The sequence below is a fragment of the Physella acuta genome, unplaced genomic scaffold, assembly GCF_028476545.2.
Source record: "Physella acuta isolate Inbredline_101_S28 unplaced genomic scaffold, ASM2847654v3 ptg000079l, whole genome shotgun sequence".
NCBI classification, from domain to species: Eukaryota; Metazoa; Mollusca; class Gastropoda; family Physidae; genus Physella; species Physella acuta.
The window spans coordinates 290,209-298,465 of NW_026731599.1; positions in this window are offsets into that span (position 1 = coordinate 290,209).

The following is an 8,257-nucleotide window of genomic DNA, read 5'->3' on the forward strand; positions in this document are numbered from 1 at the left end:
ACAGGTACAGTAATGAAACTTTGAAACATTTTTGTAACTTTCAAAGCATAAATCCTCCTAAAAATGTGAAATAGTTATTAAAATTGGATGTCACCATTTTTTCACATACCTAAAACGATAGATTACCACCAATAATTTATATAGATCTAGATCCTCTAGGCTAAATCTAGATTCTATTCATTAAAGCAATTTTGGGTAATATTTTTAAACATTTCAGTGCATTTAAGGATAGACACACTGGATAGAATTTTTTTTTTTCTAACACATTCTTGGGCGTTTAATAAATTCATGCTAATAGTTGTTAACCTATTGATAAAACTAATATATAGATGCCAATAACAGTACTGGTTGCCATGGAAACCACAAAAAGGTGTGAAAACTAACACCTTTTCAAACATCTATAAGATTTTAAAAAGCTGATGAAAAATGTAGATTTCTCAAACCAAACTATACATTTCTATGTTTATTCATAATCATTGCGATAGCTTGTACTCAATTTTTAATGAAAGTGTCTATTCACGGTATACTGTGAATAGCCGTATTGGGGCTATTCACAGCTGTGACAGTTTTTGATAGATTTAATGTTAAAAATAAATAACTGGGCATGAAGAAGTGTAGTTGAGTGGTCATGGGCAGTGACTGTCGTGCCAGAAGGTGGGGGTTCAAATCCATCAGATGTCATATTGCTATGACTCTTAATGTATGCCTTTTAATCTTATTATCAAAATATTTTTTCAGTTACTTGAGTTACTCAAGGAATGGTTATTTTTGTTAATTTTTTTTTTATTGTGACGTATTGTTGACATATCAGCAAAAAAAAAAGAAGATCTGTCCCCTAGATTTTTGCTAAGAGAAAAATCACAAAAGTGTGGTGGAAACTGTGAATTATAGCTGATGAAAAAGGACATCCAATTTCACCTGATATTTATTCTATGTGACAATGAGAATTTTTAATGGTAATTGATAGTTCACTAGCAATGTGAACATCCAACTAAACAGATAATACTTAATTAGTATTATTTATTTAAAAATTACTAGATCTATGATTCTAGTGTATAGATTTAGAGTGCATATTTGATCGTCTATGACCTACGTAGATGTAGCCTGTAGCTGCAGATATGTCTGATATGAGCCTGCAAGCTAAAATAAACTTTAACTGTACCCCTAATAACTTTTTTATAAAAATATAACAAAATAAAAACAGCACTGCTCTCTTAATCTATACCTCACTCCCCATTCACAATAAATGCTTTTATTATTTTAAGATAATATTCACAGGCGCATTTAACATGAAATGACAGCCGTCTGTGAATAGCTGTATTGGGGCTATTCACAGTCGACTGGGAATAGCCCCAATACGGCTATTCCCAGTCGGCTGGGAGTAGCCTTGGCCATTTTTAATACAAACTTTTACTTACATTTATGTACAAAAATTAGGGGGTGGTACTACATAAATATCAATATTTTCTAAAGTATTGCAGTAAACTTAATGTACAAACGTAGTCTTGTAGATGGTTTAATGCTGAATACACTTGGAATGTTTCAGACTTGTATGACAAAGGGTTCCAAAGCCTTAGCGATTTGAATGTGGAGTTTTGAGTAAAAATAAAAAATGCAAAGTTGAGAAAACGTGAAAAGAAGGGTGGAAAAAGGCACTGTGCGTTTCCTCTTATAGAACACAGAAAAAAAGTCTTGTTATGTGTAGAAGAACCATTTGACTAATAAAATACGTGTTGATTTGTTGTAAGTTTAGACAGATTTTTTTATGAAGGCAGAAAATATGTATACAACAGGTAATGAATTAATGACTATTAAGTAGTACACTTCCTATCAATCGAGTATTATTCTCAGAACAGCTATCATCAAACCAGATTGATTTCTGTTTGTTAGCTGGTCTTCTCACATCAATACAATGTCTATCCCTACTTAAATCTGTTTGTTAGCTGGTCTTCTCACATCAATACAATGTCTATCCCTACTTAAATCTGTTTGTTAGCTGGTCTTCTCACATCAATACAATGTCTATCCCTACTTAAATCTGTTTGTTAGCTGGTCTTCTCAGATCAATACAATGTCTATCCCTACTTAAATCTGTTTGTTAGCTGGTCTTCTCACATCAATACAATGTCTATCCCTACTTAAATCTGTTTGTTAGCTGGTCTTCTCACATCAATACAATGTCTATCCCTACTTAAATCTGTTTGTTAGCTGGTCTTCTCACATCAATACAATGTCTATCCCTACTTAAATCTGTTTGTTAGCTGGTCTTCTCAGATCAATACAATGTCTATCCCTACTTAAATCTGTTTGTTAGCTGGTCTTCTCACATCAATACAATGTCTATCCCTACTTAAATCTGTTTGTTAGCTGGTCTTCTCACATCAATACAATGTCTATCCCTACTTAAATCTGTTTGTTAGCTGGTCTTCTCACATCAATACAATGTCTATCCCTACTTAAATCTGTTTGTTAGCTGGTCTTCTCACATCAATACAATGTCTATCCCTACTTAAATCCTGGGTACAGCTCTTGAGGCTAAACAAGCCCCCCATCCCACTCCTCCCCACCGCTGGATAGTGCATGAAGATCCAATGAGACATAGATTACGTATGTTTATTCAACCGTGAATAATATCTGTGTACATAGGGTCGAGCACTGTTTCCGTACAAGGCCTAAGTATGGCTATCCCATGTAGTATTTACATTAGTTGCTAGCAAGCCCTATACGGAGTGAAGGGCATACACATTAACACATGTGTCGTTTAAAGTCTGATGTAAAGTCTGATGAACGTGTTCAAGCCTATCACAGTCATAAACTGGCCGTTGGTTGAGTAGCAAGAAGGGGATGGACTTAGTACATTCTTTACATTGACAGACATGTCCATGACGCATTGTTTCAACTTAGACCTAGTATAAAGCGTACTAAAGTGTTTAATAGTGTTCCAATGACAATCAACAGTACACTTCTTTGCAAAGTTTCAATTATTAACCTAAATGTTGTTGTATAATTTTAAAACAACAACTAGAAGAGTATATGCTAATAAAGTTAACTAACGAACACAGGTGATTTTTTTTTTTAAATCTAGAAACAAGATTGTTGCCTAGCACACATGGTTAGTTACAATCTATCGTGAATTATTTTGATTTACTGTACTATAATATGATTGATCAAGCGTATCAATGAATCTCTTCCCATTCATTATATTTACGTGCATGCCCTTATATGGAGTTTGACATCAAATTTTACTTTGTAGAAAACAACTTCTATCACTTATTTTTAGAACAAAAGATAAAGGTCACTACACCAGTGTGTACATGAGTGCTTGGCTGGTAGTTTGTATACTTTAACTTGTAACAATAGTTGCATAGTGTGACTTGTAATAATTTTATTGATATTTCTGTTTCAGTTTGAAAATGGTGATGAGGACAGCTTTAGCCAGGTTTAACTATTGGTACTTCTCCTATACTATCCTGTCCAACGTATATTTCCTGGAGCCTGTAGAGAGATGGGCGTGTAGTATCCTTTTAGTCTCAGACTATTGCCGTAGTTTTGAAACATATTGATGATTGTATTGCTCCACCTCACACAGATAGAAAAGAGGAAACTTGTACACTTCTGGCTACACACCACCCACCTACCAATGGTAGCACATCATACTACACACTTACCACCCACCTACCAATGGTAGCACATCATACTACACACTTACCACCCACCTACCAATGGTAGCACATCATACTACACACTTACCACCCACCTACCAATGGTAGCACATCATACTACACACTTACCACCCTCCTACCAATGGTAGCACATCATACTACACACTTACCACCCACCTACCAATGGTAGCACATCATACTACACACTTACCACCCACCTACCAATGGTAGCACATCATACTACACACTTACCACCCACCTACCAATGGTAGCACATCATACTACACACTTACCACCCACCTACCAATGGTACCACCCACCTACCAGTGGTAGCACATCATACTATTACTACACACTTACCACCCACCTACCAAGTATATTTTAAATGGTGCCCTGTCAAAACGGCCCGGGACAAATAGGCCCCGTTAATATGACCCCGTCAAATCGACCCCCGACAAAATAGCCCCGTCAAAAGGGCCCCTACATATTGGCTCCCGTCAAATCGGCTCCTGTCATATTGACTCGCGACATATAGGCTCAGGACATATTGGCTCCCGACAAATGGTCTCCCGACATATTGGCTCCCGACAGATAGGCTCAGGACATATTGGCTCCCGACAAATGGGCTCCCGACATATTGGCTCCCGACAAATGGGCTCACGACATATTGGCTACCGACAAATGGGCTCCCGACATATTGGCTCCAGACAAATGAATGGCATGACCACTATTGGCATAAAAGTAACCGATTTGTCCTACCTCCACTACCACTATAACCTCTTTTAAATGCCTGAATGAAATTGTTTTTCATGAACCAACATCAATTCACAAACAAATCGAGCCCTTAATAGCTAAATTCCACCAATTCTAAAGTTTTGATAATGTTAAATTTACAACAGAAAACATCAGTTGCTTAAAAACGAGCATACGAGTGTAAATGTATGATGAACATGATGTTTACAGGATAACGACATTTTGTTTTGATAACCTACAAGCATACTGCAGGTAGGAATGTACAGCATGGACCCCTCTCCCCACACACTGAGTTGAAACAGCCTATAACCGACTCATTTATGGAAGTCATAGATACTATTTCTTTTTTAATAGATAAAAACTATTATAAAATTAAGGCTTGACGAACAAGAGATGCATACGTCGTATTACTTAAAAGTGTTGAATAAGCTAATTCTAAAGAATATTCTTGAAGGGGCCCCACTGGCAGGTGCAGAGGCGTAGCGACGTGGGGGGGGGGGTACATATGTCTCCGGGCGCCAACCTTAGGGGGTGCCAAAATGGGTTGTAAAAACATATTAAAATGCCATTTTAGCTGTATTTTTGCATTTTAAATAGTTTGAGGGGGAGGGGCTGCAAATCAAAGGTTTGAAACATTTGCTCCCGAGGGGAGCGCCAAATTGAAAGTTTGTCCCCAGGCGCCGGGAAGGGTCGCTACGCCTCTGGGCAGGTAGTGTCATATTTAATCAGACCGTTTTGCCGGGAGACTTAGTCTCTACAGAAACCGTATTGTCAGTGGTCCTTTAGTCGGGAGCCAAATTGACAGGAGCCTATTTGTCGTGAGCCAAAATGACGGGAGCCTATTTGTCATGAGTCATAATGACGGGGCCACTTTGTGGCGAAACTAAATGGCGGGAGCCTATTTGCTGGGAGTTGTAATGACGGGGGCCGTTTTGTCGAGAAACTAAATGTCGGGAGCCTAAATGACGGGAGCCTATTTGTCGGTAGCCTTATTGACTGGAGCCCTTTTGTCGGGAGCCTATATGACCTGGTCCATATGTCGCTGGCCCTTTTGACGGGGTCGCTTTGACGCCGCACAATATTTTAAATACATATATTAGAGGTCTTAGGTTTCCTCTGCTATCTTTCTATCTACCATCACAAAGGAACCTCTTCACAACAACAAAAACACCCCAACACCCCCAAACTGCAACCCACCCTTCTCATTAACCTCTGCAATAAGATGCCACATGTGAGTTCTGTCAAAATAATTTGTATAAATATATTTACTAACTCATTCTCCCAGTTCCTTCTATGTGATAAAAGTCAAGTGGGACGGAGTGGCATAGGGTTAATAATGCAAAAGTGTTACGTGACGTCATCTGAACAACACCCTCATCACACACCGTCACGAGTAGGACGTCATTTTTGGACGACCTCATACACACACTCACAAACATACTGAGCAAGCTAAATATAGTCCTTTAATATTAATTCATCTTTAATTCTTTATGTATTCATTGCTAAAACGTTGAGTTTAACTTAAATATCAATATCATTGTAATTGTAATCCTTCCAAAAAAAAAAAGAAGTTCAATATTATTAATTCATCTTTGATTCTTGATGCATTAAATTTAGACTAAAATACTAACTTATTTTTAACTTAACTAACTTAATACATCACTTATACTATGAAATAATAATGTGAATTTTTATTAGCACATAAGATGGATATAATTTAACTTCTTGTTTTAACTATTTAAAGCTTCGATTAGCTGCTATTCCAGTCCACTAGCTGGCCTACTGTACTGTGGATTTAGTTTTTGAAACTTAACCCTAGCCAGATATATTGTTGCTGTTTTTTCTTGGCCTTGTCTTCTACACATCTTACTTGTATCTACCTGGACACTCACTTATGATGCTGCACTTCTTCAAATACCTTCTGGGCATGGAGACTGAGATTACAGTTGTCACATAAAAACATCAACTCATGAAAAGAAAGAAACGATGTTTTTTTCCTACTGGTGTCCAGCTTGTGGGTGAAAGTGTGTGTGTTTGACCACTGGATAGCTTACACGAATGAAAGCTAATGTTCAAGATGTATGTAATGAAATTTGAGTAAACAATGAGATAAATGATTTGTGTTTCTTGTTTTATCCCAGCTGCAATGTTTGTTCCAGACTTTTTTCTCCGAAGAGATGCATGGAAGAAACTCTGCCTAGCTGCTAGCTGTTAGTACAATTAAGCATTCTAGAATTAATTAACTTCGTAGATCTCAGATCAACTAGAACAATTAAAAACTTAACCACGAAGGTTTATTGAATAGTATGCAATTTTACGCATGCTATTAAAACAGTCATCAAGAGTAGTTCAAATTGAAAGTCTACTAGATAATCTTATTTTAGTGCTTATTAATTTCCATACTAATTTCGGCTTTTTAATTCTATGGGGGTCGCGGGTCACTTACTTTTTTATAAAAGGGGGGTCGCCGAATTTTTTTTACCGCCCCCCCCCCCCCCCCCCGAACGAAATGAAATTTATATAATTTATATAGAAAATATATACTTTTAATAGTGTCCGCCCCCCGAAGAAAGTTTACCGCCCCCCCCCCGAAGATTTCAAGTGCCCCCCCCCCCCCCCCCCGGAGAAAAAAGTCTGGAAGAAACACTGCACGGGGGGGGGGGGGGGGTTAGTGTTTTAAAGCAAATATTTTCAGTGACAGCATTGGTACTGTCAAATTCACAAATTATGAATTACTGAAAAGTAGAAAATAAAACTAAATCGCGGCGTGTAATACGCCGCGGGTCGGCTCGTAAAATATATTTAAGTCGTTATATAAACAAACCCTACTCCATTATTCATAACAAGACACCGCGATGCAAGTACAAAGCACGACATGTGGTGTGTTTACTTTTATGTTTCCAAAATGTAAAGCGATGACGGACCGATACACTACCTAGCCGCTTACAAGCTGTATGTCATTTCTTCGCTACAGTGTAAATTGTGTAAACACTCAACGAATACTCTGTAGAAAACAAAAGAACAAAACACAATGTAGGCCGACAATACAAAACAATTTATCACACGAAACAAACAAAAACACTATATGTACAGATGTACATGCGCTTAAGAAGTGGACAGACAATGTGGCAAATAAACCGGGAGTGATCTCCCCTAAACTCTATCGAATATTCTAATATAAAATTACGAGGGATGGCAACTCAGACATAGACAATATTTGTTATCCATTTTTAATTACTTCAAACTTTTTATAATAGAATAGAATCTCGTAAAAAAAAGAATTGCACACCAAGTGAAAAGTTCCCCTTTCAAACCTGACGGTCTATGGGGCAAGTGAAGTTGAGTTCACTTGTTTCTGTGACCTCGGCATATGAAGAGATAGTGTGGTCAGCACTATGCCCAGCCGCCTTTACTTTCCCTAACAGTAACAGGCGTTAGGTACCCAGAGAGTTGGGTGGACTCAGGGACGGTCTACTGACTTGAACCAGGATTCGAACTCGAGTCGACTAACGGGTTAGCAGTCCAGCTGTCTACCGCTAGACCACTCCGTCCCACAACAAGTGAACGCCTAATAAGATGTGCATAAAAGTGCGGGATATTATTAGTACTTTATAAATTTACATGCGTTTTTTGAGATATCGGAAATAGCGTAAATTAGTACTTCCGGCCAACGGAAATTACTCAAAATTTGAAAGAAGGTAGAGAATTAGATCTTTTACTTACGTGTTAAATTTCATTTATCTATCTAAAATAGTACGCAAGTTAAAGGCTTTTGAAAAGTTTAAAGTAGAAAAAGTACCACTTCTGGTTATCAGAAATCGCTCAAAAGTTGATAAGGATCT